Below are 16,813 nucleotides of genomic sequence, written 5' to 3'. Positions count from 1 at the left end.
GTCCCAAATTGAGCTTCAACCACAGAAAAGCCAGTCCATACACGTCTGTGGTCGGCAGCAAGAACCCCTCAGCTGCAGCAGAGCGCCATCCCAGCCCAATGGGTCCCGGCTCCCCAGAGGCGGCTGAGCATGCTCAGTTGCCAGGACTCAGTGGCTCAGGAGCAAAATGAGAAGTGCGGCGGACTCCCAGCCCTGCTGGCACCTGGACCTAAGAGGGGTGGAGCCACGAGGGCAGGGCGTCTGAAGACTGCTCCCTCCCAGCTCACCTCCCCACCTCCCTGTAAGCCCCTCCAATTGCCTGCTTCCAGCAAGTGGACCACCAGTTGCTCTAGCAGCCATTTTTCCCAGTCTTCCTGAGGGAGCTCTGTCAGCCCGAGGATCCAGTCGCCCACTCCCCACGGTCCTGCAATTTTCGTGTGGGCTTAGAAGTGGAGGGACAACAAAACATGGCGGAGCAGAGCCAGAGGGCACCTGAGGCAGGTCTGTGGGGGCGGTCGTTCAGGGGGAAGCGCTGAAGCAGCTGGGCAGTCCTGGGTCTGAGGGGAGAGGGGCCTTGGGCATGGCCCTCCTGAGGAGGCGCCCCTGTGTGTTTGTGTGGTGGGGCTGGGACCTCGGGGTCAGGGGTCAAGGGAGGTCATACAACTCTGAATGGTGGGAAGGGACCTCGGAGTCCCAGAGAAGGCGCAGGGATGTATGTGCGAGTGTGCCCACTCCTGAGTGAGCATCGGACTAGAAAGTGCTGGGACTCCAGGGAAGATACAGGACTCCAATCCTGAGGGGCGCTTGTGATGGGGCTGATCATAGGAGTGGGCTTAGTCATGGACCGGAGTACACAGAATTGTGGGAACATGGGAGGGCTCCCTAAAGGGACATGGTTTGATAGAATCTCTTATTGTGAGGAGGCAGGTATCTGTGAGGTGAGTGTTACTATAATAACAGGCGGTGCCATGGAAAGGGGGTATACACTGAATATTTGTGTTTTGGGGAAGTACAGTGCCTTAATTTCCCCCCAGGCCACCCAGAAAGTATACAAATCCTTCTGTGGGTTCTCATAAAAACAAGAAGCTTGAGGGGCCACTCAGAGCCCCAGTCCCTCAGAACCTTGCCATCTGATGCTGGAGCCTGAGTTTGAGTATATATGGGATCAGTGATCTTGAAGGTCATTCAGAATCACAAAGGAGTGCATGTCCATCTACCTGTGGGTAGAAGATAGACTTTAAGGTGCAGGAGACTGCCGCGAAGGGGAGACCCAGGTTCCTATTCCTGAGGGGACCCTGGTTGTGGGTTTGACTGGACTTGAGAGTAGTGACCTAAGTGTCTCACAGGGTCAGGGAAACGAGCAAGGGTTTTCACAGTCTTGTATATATGAGAAGGAGTTTGTACCTGAAAGGGGCTGGGGACTGGAGAATGGAAGCTTCAACACAAGTGATATCTGTGTGCGTGTGTAGTAAAGAAGTGGCTTTGGGGATATGTGTGGTGGTGAGTGATGGAAATGGTATACACAATTTTGTGTCCATGTCCTGATTAGGTATTTCAGTTTCAAGAGTGACCCACTTGAATTATCCAGCCCTTGGCACTGGGGAAGGAAGGGTATGGATACTAAATATGGTTATACTAAGACCATATAATGACTGGAACTGGAGCTGAATGAAGCCATTGAGAATGAATGGTTCAAGAGACTGTTATCTCTCAAGACCTGCCTGGTTTCTCTTTGTTTCATCCATCAGGTAGTTCCTCTACTCTTTTTACAGTCTACACTTCCTCATAACTTGAACATGCTCCTTCCTTTATTCATTCATCTGTTCAACAACTATTTATTGAGTGCCAAGTATATGTCAGATGCCAACTTAGGCACTGGAAACTCTCTGCTTGTGATTCTCTTACCTTGCTCCTTTTGTTTTCTTCCCTGCCCCCTCACCACCAACCCTCAGACTTAGTGGCTTTACATATATTATACAGTCTATGCATTATATTTATTGGTTATTGCCTGTTTGCTTCTGCTAGAATGTAGGCTACATGAAGGCAAGGGTTTTGTTGTGTTTCTCAATCCCATATGTCTAGAGCCATACATGGTGTACAGTAGGTTATTATTAAATATTTGTTGAATAAATAACTGAATGATCTGATAAACTCTAGTGGTTCAAGAAACTTTCTCTGAGGAAGTGATATTTTGAGATGAGATATAATAAGGATTAAGTGAAGAGAAGGACAAGGAGTGGTCCAGGCAGAGGGAAACCATGTGAAAAGATCCTAAGGTAGCAGGAAACATAATGTATTGTGTTTAAGCAACTGAAAAAGACACATATGGCTGCATGTAGGGCAACAAGAGGGGGAAAGAAGCTGAAACAGATCTTGCAGGTCCTGAATACTATGATATGTATTTTCACCAAATATCTTCAGACTGGTAGGAAGCCATTGAGGGCTTTTAAGTAGGAGCATGATATGATTAGAATCATGAAAAATATAACTGGCTACAGTATGGAAAGTACAGAAGGTACAAGAATGGATATAGGTAGACCTGTTAGAAGGTAGCAGTGGAGACAGAGAGAAGGAATTGAGAAATATTTAGGAGATAAAATTAATAGGGTTTAGTGAAAGATGGGGATAAAGGAAAAGGAGGTATCAGGGAATGCTTCTAATTTTCTAATTCCTGATCTGGTTAGTTGTTGGGGCCATTATGGAGATAAGGAGCACTGGAAGGGATCTTGGCTGTGTTTGAGAGGGAAGATCATGAGTTTGGTTTGGGACATATGGAGTCAGAGGTATTGTTTATTGTTGAGCCATCCAGAGAAGTGAGAGATGGACAAGGCAGTTGAATGTGTAAGAAAGTCTGAGCTAACATGAAGATAATTAGTGAAGTCAAAAGTGTGGGTGAAATTGCATAGAGGGACAGTGGGGTGTGGAGAGTAGAGGCTTGGGATTAAGTGTTGAATAGCTGCAACATTTCAGTGGTTTTCAAAGAGAATGAGGAGAATGGTCTTGAACAGATGGAATGCTGCCAAATGATATAAAAATGAAGACTGAAATACTAGATTTAGCAACAGAGTTAGCATTGTTGGTAACATTGATGAGAGAAAATTGATGAAGGTAGGAGCAAAACCACGTAAATTCTGAATTACTATTAATGGGCTTAGTCTTTGTTTCTTAATTCCGATTCCCAAGAGAGAGAAACTAATTGACATACATCATATTTTCACCGGCTCATATCATAGATTTCAAGCCAGTGTAGGATTGACTGTTTTTGGATTAGATGTCCAGCTATTGCTGACTGAAGTCACCTGGTTTAAAACATGTCCATCTGGTGAGTTTTCATCTCAGTAGGAATAGCTGACATTTCTGGAGTGTTCATTATGTGCCAGATATTATGCTAAGAGCTTTATATATTTTAATCTATGTCAGCATCATAAGTACTTTCTAAGGTATTATCTCTACTGTTTGAAGCAGTTTTGGCACAGAGAAGTTAAGCAACTTGCTCAAGATCTGCAAATACATGTAAGATAGGTGTTTGGGGCTCTTTTTTTTTTTAAGTTTATTCATTTTGAGAGAGAAAGAATACACATGTGGAAAAGGAACAGAGAGAGACAGAGAGAATCCCAAGCAGGCTCCACACCACCAGTGCATATCCCTATGTGGGGCGTGAACCCAAGAACCACAGGACCATGACCTGAGCCAAAGTCAGACGCTTAACCAAGCCAACCAGGCATCCCTGTTTGGGGCTTATTTTAACATTATCCAGATTCATTATTTGGCTTTCTCTTTGTATTGCAATATTCTATATATTGAAGCAATAATAGCCATGATGAAAATTCTTGCCCTGCAGGAAATATTATTCTAAGGTAAGTGTATGTTAGCAAGGTAATGTGGAAAGAACTGGAATTCAGATATTTGTTTAAAGTCTGTTTCTGTAACCTATTAGATGAGGACCATGGACTCAAATTTTCTGATCTAAAGTTCCCTCATCTATAAAATGAGGATGTTTGTAAGATAGTTGTGAATTCTAGAGACAATATATCTGAAGTGCATGATAAATGACATTTTCTTAGTTCCCCTGAAGACTGACTGTAAAAAAGATGTATTACCTATACATACAAAAGCAAGCTTTAAACATACAGTGATGAATTTTTAAGACGTTCTTTTTTTTCCCTCCATTTTTCCCCATTGTTATAATTTATTTACTGTTATAAGAAAGGCAGACACCAAGTTTAGGAGAATGTGCCATTGTTATCTGAACTAAATGTCATGGATTAGGTCAGTATCTGAGGTGGATTTTGAGGAATTTCTTGGAGTGAAGGGATAGTTAATTTTTCCCAAGCATACAGATAGCTCTGTTAGAAGATCAGATTTGCAATTGGAAGTTTCTTTAAAATACTGTATTTTATGTATGTATGTATGCTTATTTTTTCTTGAGAGAAGGAGAGAGAGAGAGGAAACAGAGAACAAGCAGGGAAAGGGCAGAGAGAGAGGGGCGGGGCAGAGGATCTGAAGCAGGCTCTGTACTGACAACAGACAGCCAGATGTGGGGCTTGAACTCACAAACCACAAGACCATGACCTGAGACGAAGTCGGAAGCTTAACTGACTGAGCCACCCTGTCGCCCCAAAAATATTGTACTTTAAAATGAGGACAAGAATGTTTGAATTTTTCTTATTCTACAACATTTTGACTATTAATAAAAAAGAAACATTACAGTTAACTAAATGTAGGAGTATTAGTCTCAGGCTAGATTGCACTTGTTTCAATTTCTCAGATTCTTCTTACTTTGCAACTATCATAAATGAAAGCTTTGTGTGAATTACCTGGTAATTTTTTTCCCCTATATTGCCAGGTGTGTTACTTTTATGGAGGCCCATACCAATCAGAAATTTTAGAATGATGCAGTCTGTTAAAACTGGGCTGTAACTTGGGATGCCTGGGTGACTCAGTTGGGTTAAGCGTCTGACTCTCAGTTCTGGCTCAGCTCACGATCTTATGGTTTCATGAGTTCAAGCCCCATGTCTGGCTCTGTCCTAGCAGCATGGAGCCTGCTTCGAATTCTTCGAATTCTCTCTCTCTCTCTTTCTCTTTCTATCTCCTTGCCCATCCCCTGCTCGCTCTGTCTCTCTCTCTCTTAAAAAAATGGCCTGTACCTTGATCATTTTGTGAAATAAATGCATATTTTTTAAAAAAGTAATTTTATGGTACCTGAAATCATATATAGACAGAATCTTGAAATTTTAAAAAGCCTTAGAAATGGGAATAGTGTTTTCCATCTTTTATTAGTACTTAGGCAAAATACTTAAGTCTGTTTGTAATTGGGGACAGTAACATCTACTTCTCAGGTGAGACTTAGAGATAGATTTGGAAAGTGCATAATGTGTTACCCCCTACCCTCAAAGGAATGGTAGCTTATTTGGTATCTGTGTGTGTGTGTGTGTGTGTGTTTTCCTAAAGCTTACTAGTAAAATTGTCTTTTAAAGAAGAGGAAATCTAGATATAGAGTCCCTTATTTGGAGTTTTGGATGCAAATATATTTCAGAATTCAGATTTTTTTTTGATTATGGGAAAGTGATAAAGCATATGTACCATTGATTACATAATATCCCCATGGGGTATGGGAGAGTACCTTGTAATCAGACACATTAATATCACATTCACACTAAATGAATAAGTTATAAATAGCTTCATGTCAATTTAGGTTAAATTTTGTTGACTACTTAGTTTTGCCACCAAATTTATGAAAAAAATTGCAGTTTTTAGAGATTTATGGATTTTGGAAATATGGAAAAGGGAATGTGGATTTAGATAGTTTTATCCCTTTTTAGAAGAAATATTTTCTGAAGTTTTAAATTATTTTTGTCACCTATATATTTTTCTGTAACATTAGCAAGTATACAGTATTATTAATGATCCAAAAAGTATAGTATTGGGACAGAAAACACATTTGGTTATCATGAGGCTTATGGGCTTATTTCTTCTAAGAAACTGATCATGTTGGAGATCTTTTAATGTTGCATTTGGCTTCAGTTTCAGTATCATTGCTCAGTGTCACTTTTTTTTAATCTTTTTTTTTAATTTTATTTTTTATTATTTTAAATTTACATCCAAATTAGCATATAGTGCAACAACGATTTCAGGGGTAGATTCCTTAGTGCCCCTTACCTATTTAGCCCATTCCCCCTCCCACAACCCCTCCTGTATCCCTCAGTTTGTTCTCCATATTTATGAGTCTCTTCTGTTTTGTCCCCCTCCCTGTTTTTGTGTTATTTTTGTTTCCTTTCCCTTATGTTCATCTGTTTTGTCTCTTAAAGTCCTCATATGAGTGAAGTCATATGAATTTTGTCTTTCTCTGACTAATTTCACTTAGCATAATACCCTCCACATAGTTGCAAATGGCAAGATTTCATTTTTTGATTGCTGAGTAATACTCCATTGTATATATATACCACATCTTCTTTATCCATTTATCCATCGATGGACACTTGGGCTCTTTCCATACTTTGGCTATTGTGGATAGTGCTACTATAAACATGGGGGTGCATGTGTCCCTTCGAAACAGCACACCTGTATCCCGTGGATAAATGCCCAGTAGTGAATTGCTGGGTCATAGGGTAGTTCCATTTTTAGATTTTTGAGGTACTTCCATACTGTTTTCCAGAGTGGCTACACTGGCTTGCATTCCCACCAACAATGCAAAAGAGATCCTCTTTTTCTGCATCCTCGCCAACATCCGTTGCTGCCTGAGTTGTTAAAGTTAGCCATTCTGACAGGTGTCAGGTGGTATCTCATTGTGGTTTTGATTTGTATTTCCCTGATGGTGAGTGATGTTGAGCATTTTTTCATGTGTCAGTTGGCCATCTGGATGTCTTCCTTGGAGAAGTGTTTATTCGTGTCTTTCGCCCATTTCTTCACTGGATTATTTTTTTTTGGGTGTTGAGTTTAATAAGTTCTTTATAGATTTTGTATACTAACCCTTTGTCTGATAGGTCATTTGCAAATATCTTCTCCCATTCTGTTGGTTGCTTTTAGTTTTGCTGACTGATTCCTTCGCCGTGCAGAAGCTTTTAATTTTGATGAGGTCCCAGTAGTTCAGTTTTGTTTTTGTTTCCCTTGCCTCCGGAGACATGTTGAATAAGAAGTTGCTGCAGCTAAGGTCAAAGAGGTTTTTGCCTGATTTCTCCTCAAGGATTTTTATGGCTTCCTGTCTTATATTGAGGTCTTTCATCCATTTTGAGTTTATTTTTGTGCATGGTATAAGAAGGTGGTCCAGGTTCATTCTTCTACATGTCGCTGTCCAGTTTTCCCAGCACCAGTTGCTGAAGAGACTGTCTTTATTCCATTGGATATTCTTTCCTGCTTTGTCAGAGATTAGTTGGCCATACGTTTGTGGGTCCATTTCTGGGTTCTCTATTTTGTTCCATCAGTGTCACTTTCAATTAGAGATACTAGAAACCAAATGTGTTAAGAAGGGAAGAAGGATGTCCATATTTTGCATACATATTTTTAATAAAGTCACAGCTTTGTCTTTGAGTCAAGGAATAGTACAATCTTAATTGAGTTACAGAGTAGGTGTTAATTTTACTATTAAGAAAAATTTTCATCCTTAGCTAGAATTGACTTTTCTGATTATAAAATTTATTGTAAGTGTGAAGGCTTGCAATTATTCATTGATGATATTTACCACATGGGAATATGATCATTTTTACTTTTATATTTCACATTTATTTAATGGGACTCTTAAAAGAAATTTCTTTTTTTCAAACTCTGAAGAAAACACTTTTTATTTGTCATATATATTTGAGAGCTGTTGATTGTCAACATTTGAGTCTCTAACCAGGCTTTCAAAACAATGTACTTGCATGTCAACTGAAGGAAAACAAAACAAGCAAACACAGAAAAACTCCTGAATTTAATATAGGATTAAAAACTTGTATATAGAGGGGAAGAGCAGAAGATGGCGGCATAGGAGGATGCTGGGCTCACCGCGCGTCCTGCTGATCACTTAGATTCCACCTACACCTGCCTAACTAACCCAGAAAACCGCCAGAGGATTAGCAGAATGGAGTCTCCGGAGCCAAGCGCAGACGAGAGGCCCACGGAAGAGGGTAGGAAGGGCGGCGAGGCGGTGCATGCTCCACGGACTGGCGGGAGGGAGCCGGGGTGGAGGGGCAGCCTGACGGCCAAGCAGAGCCCCTGAGTCTGGCTGGCAAAAGCAGAAGAGCTGGACTGAGTGTGTTCCGACAGCAAGTGCGACTTAGCGTCTGGGAGGTCATAAGTTAACAGCTCTGCTCGGAAAGCGGGAAGGCTGGAGGACAAAGGGAGGGAGAGCTGCTGAGCCCCCGGATGACAGAGCTCAGTTTGGTGGGGAACAAAGGCGCACGCCAGCGCCATCTCCCTCACCCACCCCCCAGCCAAAATCCCAAAGGGAACCAGTTCCTGCAGGGAACTTACTCGCTCCGTGCAAACACCCAACTCTGTGCTTCTGCGGAGCCAAACCTCTGGCAGCAGATCTGACGCCTTCCTGCTGCCACAGGGCCCCTCCTGAAGTGGATCACCTAAGGAGAAGCCAGCTAAGCCTGCCCCTCCTGCCCCTGTGCAACTTGCCTACCCACCCCAGCTAATACGCCAGATCCCCAGCACCACGAGCCTGGCAGTGTACAAGTAGCCCAGACGGGCCACGCCACCCCACAGTGAATCCCACCCTTAGGAGAGGGGAAAAGAAGGCACACACCAGTCTGTGGCCCCAGTGGTGGGCTAGGGGCAGACATCAGGTCTGACTGCGGCCCCGCCCACCAACTCCAGTTATACACCACAGCACAGGGGAAGTGCCCTGCAGGTCAGCACCACTCCAGGGACTATCCAAAATGACCGAACGGAAGAATTCCCCTCAGAAGAATCTCCAGGAAATAACAACAGCCAATGAACTGATCAAAAAGGATTTATTAATATAACAGAAAGTGAATTTAGAATAATAGTCATAAAATTAATCGCTGGGCTTGAAAACAGTATAGAGGACAGCAGAGAATCTCTTGCTACAGAGATCAAGGGACTAAGGAACATCCACGAGGAGCTGAAAAATGCTTTAAACGAAATGCAAAACAAAATGCAAACCACCATGGCTCGGATGGAAGAGGCAGAGGAGAGAATAGGTGAACTAGAAGATAAAGTTATGGAAAAAGAGGAAGCTGAGAAAAAGAGAGATAAAAAAATCCAGGAGTATGAGGGGAAAATTAGAGAACTAAGTGATACACTAAAAAGAAATAATATACGCATAATTGGTATCCCAGAGGAGGAAGAGAGAGGGAAAGGTGCTGAAGGGGTACTTGAAGAAATAATAGCTGAGAACTTCCCTGAACTGGGGAAGGAAAAAGGCATTGAAATCCAAGAGGCACAGAGAACTCCCTTCAGACGTAACTTGAATCGATCCTCTGCATGACATATCATAGTGAAACTGGCAAAACATAAGGATAAAGAGAAAATTCTGAAAGCAGCAAGGGGTAAACGTGCCCTAACATATAAAGGGAGACCTATAAGACTTGTGACTGATCTCTCTTTTGAAACTTGGCAGGCCAGAAAGGATTGGCACGAGATTTTCAGTATGCTAGACAGAAAAAATATGCAGCCGAGAATCCTTTATCCAGCAAGTCTGTCATTTAGAATAGAAGGAGAGATAAAGGTCTTCCCAAACAAACAAAAACTGAAGGAATCTGTCACCACTAAACCAGCCCTACAAGAGATCCTAAGGGGGATCCTGTGAGACAAAGTACCAGAGACATCACTACAAGCATAAATCATACAGACATCACAACGACTCTAAACCCGTATCTTTCTATAATAACACTGAATGTAAATGGATTAAATGCACCAACCAAAAGACATAGGGTATCAGAATGGATAAAAAAACAAGACCCATCTATTTGCTGTCTACAAGAGACTCATTTTAGACCTGAGGACACCTTTAGATTGAGAGTGAGGGGATGGAGAACTATTTATCATGCTACTGGAAGCCAAAAGAAAGCTGGAGTAGCCATACTTATATCAGACAAACTAGACTTTAAATTAAAGGCTGTAACAAGAGATGAAGAAGGGCATTATATAATAGTTACAGGGTCTATCCACCAGGAAGAGCTAACAATTATAAATGTCTATGCGCCGAATACGGGAGCCCCCAAATATATAAAACAATTACTCATAAACATAAGCAACCTTATTGATAAGAATGTGGTAATTGCAGGGGACTTTAACACTCCACTTACAGAAATGGATAGATCATCAAGACACATGGTCAGTAAAGAAACAAGGGCCCTGAATGATACATTGGATCAGATGGACTTGACAGATCTATTTAGAACTCTGCATCCCAAAGCAACAGAATATACTTTATTCTCAAGTGCACATGGAACATTCTCCAAGATAGATCATATACTGGGTCACAAAACAGCCCTTCATAAGTTCACAAGAATTGAAATTATACCATGCATACTTTCAGACCACAATGCTGTGAAGCTTGAAATCAACCACAGGAAAAAGTCTGGAAAACCTCCAAAAGCATGGAGATTAAAGAACACCCTACTAAAGAATGAGTGGGTCAACCAGGCAATTAGAGAAGAAATTAAAAAATACATGGAAACAAACGAAAATGAAAATACAACAATCCAGACACTTTGGGATGCAGCGAAGGCAGTCCTGAGAGGAAAATACATTGCAATCCAGGCCTATCTCAAGAAACAAGAAAAATCCCAAATACAAAATCTAACAGCACACCTAAAGGAACTAGAAGCAGAACAGCAAAGGCAACCTAAACCCAGCAGAAGAAGAGAAATAATAAAGATCAGAGCAGAAATAAACAATATAGAATCTAAAAAAACGGTAGGGCAGATCAACGAAACCAAGAGTTGATTTTTGAAAAAATAAACAAAATTGACAAACCTGTAGCCAGGCTCCTCCAAAAGAAAAGGGAGATGACCCAAATAGATAAAATCATGAATGAAAATGGAATTATTACAACCAATCCCTCAGAGATACAAACAATTATCAGGGAATACTATGAAAAATCATATGCCAACAAATTGGACAACCTGGAAGAAATGGACAAATTCCTAAACACCCACACTCTTCCAAAACCCAATCAGGAAGAAAGAGAAAGCTTGAACAGACCCATAACCAGCGAAGAAATTGAATCAGTTATCAAAAATCTCCCAACAAATAAGAGTCCAGGACCAGATGGCTTCCCAGGGGAGTTCTACCAGACGTTTAAAGCAGAGATAATACCTATCCTTCTCAAGCTATTCCAAGAAATAGAAAGGGAAGGGAAACTTCTAGACTCATTCTATGAAGCCAGTATTACTTTGATTCCTAAACCAGACAGAGACCCAGTAAAAAAAGAGAACTACAGGCCAATATCCCTGATGAAAATGGATGCAAAAATTCTCAATAAGATACTAGCAAATCGAATTCAACAGCATATAAAAAGAATTATTCACCATGATCAAGTGGGATTCATTCCTGGGATGCAGGGCTGGTTCAACATCCGCAAATCAATCAACGTGATACATCACATTAATAAAAAAAAAAGAGAAGAACCATATGATCCTGTCAATCGATGCAGAAAAGGCTTTTGACAAAATCCAGCACCCTTTCTTAATAAAAACCCTTGAGAAAGTCGGGATAGAAGGAACATACTTAAAGATCACAAAAGCCATTTATGAAAAGCCCACAGCTAACATCATCCTCAATGGGGAAAAACTGAGAGCTTTTTCCCTGAGATCAGGAACACGACAGGGATGCCCACTCTCATCGCTGTTGTTTAACATAGTGCTGGAAGTTCTAGCATCAGCAGACAACAAAAGGAAATCAAAGGCATCCAAATTGGCAAAGATGAAGTCAGGCTTTCACTTTTTGCAGATGACATGATAGTATACATGGAAAATCTGATAGACTCCACCAAAAGTCTGCTACAACTGATACATGAATTCAGCAAAGTTGCAGGATACAAAATCAATGTACAGAAATCAGTTGCATTCTTATACACTAACAATGAAGCAACAGAAAGACAAATAAAGAAACTGATCCCATTCACAATTGCCCCAAAAGCATAAAATACCTAGGAATAAATCTAACCAAAGATGTAAAAGATCTGTATGCTGAAAACTGTAGAAAGCTTATGAAGGAAATTGAAGAAGATATAAAGAAATGGAAAAACATTCCCTGCTCATGGATTGGAAGAATAAATATTGTCAAAATGTCAATACTACCCAAAGCTATCTACACATTCAATGCAATCCCAATCAAAATTGCACCAGCATTCTTCTCGAAACTAGAACAAGCAATCCTAAAATTCATATGGAACCACAAAAGGCCCCGAATAGCCAAAGGAATTTTGGAGAAGAAGACCAAAGCAGGAGGCATCACAATCCCAGACTTTAGCCTCTACTACAAAGCTGTAATCATCAAGACAGCATGGTATTGGCACAAAAACAGACACATAGACCAATGGAATAGAGTAGAAACCCCAGAACTAGACCCACAAACGTATGGCAACTCATCTTTGACAAAGCAGGAAAGAACATCCAATGGAAAAAAGACAGTCTCTTTAACAAATGGTGCTGGGAGAACTGGACAGCAACATGCAGAAGGTTGAAACTAGACCACTTTGTCACACCATTCCCAAAAATAAACTCAAAATGGACAAAGGACCTGAATGTGAGACAGGAAACCATCAAAACCCTAGAGGAGAAAGCAGGAAAAGACCTCTCTGACCTCAGCCGTAGCAGTCTCTTACTCGACACATCCCCAAAGGCAAGGGAATTAAAAGCAAAAATGAATTACTGGGACCTTATGAAGATAAAAAGCTTCTGCACAGCAAAGGAAACAACCAACAAAACTAAAAGACAACCAACGGAATGGGAAAAGATATTTGAAAATGACATATCAGACAAAGGGCTAGTATCTAAAATCTGTAAAGAGCTCACCAAACTCCACACCCGAAAAACAAATAACCCAGTGAAGAAATGGGCAGAAAACATGAATAGACACTTCTCTAAAGGATACATCCAGATGGCCAACAGGCACATGAAAAGATGTTCAGCGTCGCTCCTTATCAGGGAAATTCAAATCAAAACCACACTCGATATCATCTCACGCCAGTCAGAGTGGCTAAAATGAACAAATCAGGAGACTATAGATGCTGGAGAGGATGTGGAGAAACGGGACCCCTCTTGCACTGTTGGTGGGAATGCAAATTGGTGCAGCCGCTCTGGAAAGCAGTGTGGAGGTTCCTCAGAAAATTAAAAATAGACCTACCCTATGACCCAGCAATAGCACTGCTAGGAATTTACCCAAGGGATACAGGAGTACTGATGCATAGGGGCACTTGTACCCCAATGTTTATAGCAGCACTCTCAACAATAGCCAAATTGTGGAAAGAGCCTAAATGTCCATCAACTGATGAATGGATAAAGAAATTGTGGTTTATATACACAATGGAATACTACGTGGCAATGAGAAAGAATGAAATATGGCCTTTTGTAGCAACATGGATGTAACTGGAGAGTGTGATGCTAAGTGAAATAAGCCATACAGAGAAAGACAGATACCATATGGTTTCACTCTTATGTGGATCTTGAGAAACTTAACAGAATCCCATGGGGGAGGGGAAGGAAAAAAAAAAGAGGTTAGAGTGGGAGAGAGCCAAAGCATAAGAGACTGTTAAAAACTGAGAACAAACTGAGGGTTGATGGGGGGGTGGGAGGGAGGGGAGGGTGGGTGATGGGTATTGAGGAGGGCACCTTTTGGGATGAGCACTGGGTGTTGTATGGAAACCAATTTGACAATAAATTTCATATATTGAAAAAAAAAACTTGTATATAGGTCTGTAAATTCCTAAATAAAGACTTTCAACAATGTTATGGGGAAGAAATCTCTGAGTTTTGGTGGAAGAAATGGGAAAAACAATCTGCCATCATTTATAGCTTGCTGTATTTTTTCAGGAGTTTTAGAAGTCACTAATTGTAGTATATTAATCTCTATGTCATGGACTTTTGGAAGAAATCAGTATGTGGACTGTGTTATTCACTTTTCAAATTATTCTTGTAAAAATATGTATTGATATCTACTGTATGTCAGGCATTGTGGCAAATTTTGGAAATTCAGTGATGTATTTATACATAGTCCCTGCCTTCAAGGAGCTCCCATAATAGCAGAAGAAGAATAGAACTAGAAAAGTAGCATCCGGGCAATGGTAGAAGTTGTACACAGAATTCTGAGGCTAGATAATAGTTCTCTGACACCTTGGGGATGGTGGTAAGAGTAGTTCAGTAAAGCTTCCTGGAGGAAGAACACATGAATTGAGTCTTGAATGACAAGGAGGAATTAGTCCAGTGCAGGTTGTAGGCAGAGGGATTGGGAGTAGAGAGAAGGAGAGGAGGGCAGAGAGAGCAACATATGCCCAGAAAAGTTATGTGGTGGGAGAATGAAGCTTATTCAGAACATTGCTGGTGTTGCTCATCTATTAACAGAGATAAAAACTGTATTTTCTTTTATTTATTTATTTATTTATTTAGCTCCTATTGGCCATTAAATATTTATGGGGTGATAGATCCCTCGAGGTCAATATATAATGAATAGATAATGACTTATTTCTCATGAAAATGCATGCTGTGTGCAGACACATGAGAATTTGAAAAGAATTTCAAGAGATAATGTCCATCCCAGAAACCCAGGTTAAGAAATCTTCTATTTGTTAGTAAGAGAGAGTTACATTTCAGTTAGTAATAGAGGTTGCAGTTAAGAATCTGAAATCTTCAGGGGCGCCTGGGTGGCTCAGTCGGTTAAGCGTCCGACTTCGGCTCAGGTCATGATCTCATGGTCTGTGAGTTTGAGCCCCGCGTCAGGCTCTGTGCTGACAGCTCAGAGCCTGGAGCCTGTTTCAGATTCTGTGTCTCCCTCTCTCTCTACCCCTCCCCTGTTCACGCTCTGTCTCTGTCTGTCTCAAAAATAAACGTTAAAAAAAAATCTGAAATCTTCAAAGAATCCTTTGGTGAAAGGGGTAATATAATAATATCTGTGCTAGACAAAGCAAATACTGGTTCCTAAATTATTTAGTCATCAGTTTATGTCCTATTTTTAGCTTCTTTATAATTTACTTCCTCATTTTGCCTCACAGTAGACCTGAAGAAAGATTCCAGGGTTATATAGATGTATTCCAGAGAGATTAAGTGATGAGTTCAGGTTTATGTGGCTAGAAAGCAGGTCTGATTCCAAAGGCAATACTATTTCCATTTTTGTTCTCCTAAGTAGAAAATAAGCGTATAAGATTTGAGCTTCCAGTAAGAGAAGTGTGAGTTTTTATGTTTATATTGAATGTTAGAGGTTAGGTGACTTAAACAGGGTCTCACAACTAGCAAGATTAGGAGCCAGAACTATTACTTAAATTTCCTGATTTCCATTTGATAAATAAGAATATACTGCCCTAAAATGAAGAAGAGAGATAAATAGGTATTATAGTAATGGCCTTGAAAACAAAGTTAGTTATTTTAGTAAGCCAATATTTTGTCATTTGCAGAGTACCTACTTTCTTTTAGGCACTTTATGTATATCTTCTTTAATTCTCACAAAATTCCTGCAAGGAGGTATAATTATCTCAGTTTTATATATGAGAAAATTGGGGTTCCGAAATAAGGGGTAAAGCTACGGTTCCACAACCCATAAGTATTAGAACTGGAACTGCAATCCAAGTCTATCTGGCTCTGTGTCCATTCCGATGGGACTACTCCACTCTGCCTCCTACTAAGTTAAAATAACTCAAACTTTCTTTTGTTATTGAGTTATTGAGGAAGAGGTATTGCATATTTTAATTTTCAGACAAATGAATGGAACAAACGTGCACATTTATTTCTAATTACTGCAGAAATGTGAGGTTAATGAAGTTTCTCATGTTGGGCATATCTTTGCACTCATTGAGTAAATTAGTGTTGAAGAGTAGGGACTAAAATAGCAATTAGTATATGCTTGTCTCCTAGTAGGCATTCAATAAATATTTGTAGTCCAAATGAGTGGAAACATTTTTTATCAATACATTTTAGGTTGACATATTAGAATGTAGGCTATTGGAAGCTGAGTATGTAAACAGAAATGAAGAAGAAAATGAACTTTTGACATTTCACAAACAAGATGTCCTAGTTGAATAGGGCTTAAACACAATTAATGTACTGGGAATGGAACAAGCTCATTAAAACCTCATTTGGGAAACTTCTGGGGAAGGCGGCAGAGTAGGAGTATATTAAGCTTACCTTGTCCCATGGATCCAACTGGGTAACGTGCACATGAGTGTGAAAAACCCAGAAAACAACCTGAAGTCTGGCATAACAGACTCCCTGAAGCTAAGTGTGGAGAAGAGGCCATATCAAAGAAGGTAGGAAAGGCAGAGACACGACTGGGAGCTATTTGGATCTGTAGGAGGAAAGAAGGGAATGCTGCTGCAGGTGCAGAAAGGAGAAAGAAACAGATTCTATAATATCCCAGGGGTGGAGAACCTACATGAGGAAGATGAGTCCCCATAACATTTGGCTTTGAAAGCCAGAGAGGCTGAATTTATGAGTTTTTACAATCAGTGGGGATTAACACCTGGAACTTTAAAATCAGTGGGCTCAGCTTTGGGAGAGCCAGGAGGACTAGAAGAAACTGAATCCCTTCCCTTAAAAAGATATCAGAATAAACAGCTCCTTACAGATATAGTATAGAAGCAGCATTTTGAAAAAAAAATGCCTCGGGTATAGAGGAGAGAGATTTGTTTAATAATCTCTGAATGTGCACTGAAGGGGCAGGGATTCCCTGGAGA

This window comes from Lynx canadensis, chromosome A2 (assembly GCF_007474595.2).
Source record: "Lynx canadensis isolate LIC74 chromosome A2, mLynCan4.pri.v2, whole genome shotgun sequence".
Taxonomy (NCBI): domain Eukaryota; kingdom Metazoa; phylum Chordata; class Mammalia; order Carnivora; family Felidae; genus Lynx; species Lynx canadensis.
The sequence above is the reverse complement of the archived record's forward strand: the minus strand, read 5'-3'. Positions refer to the sequence as shown.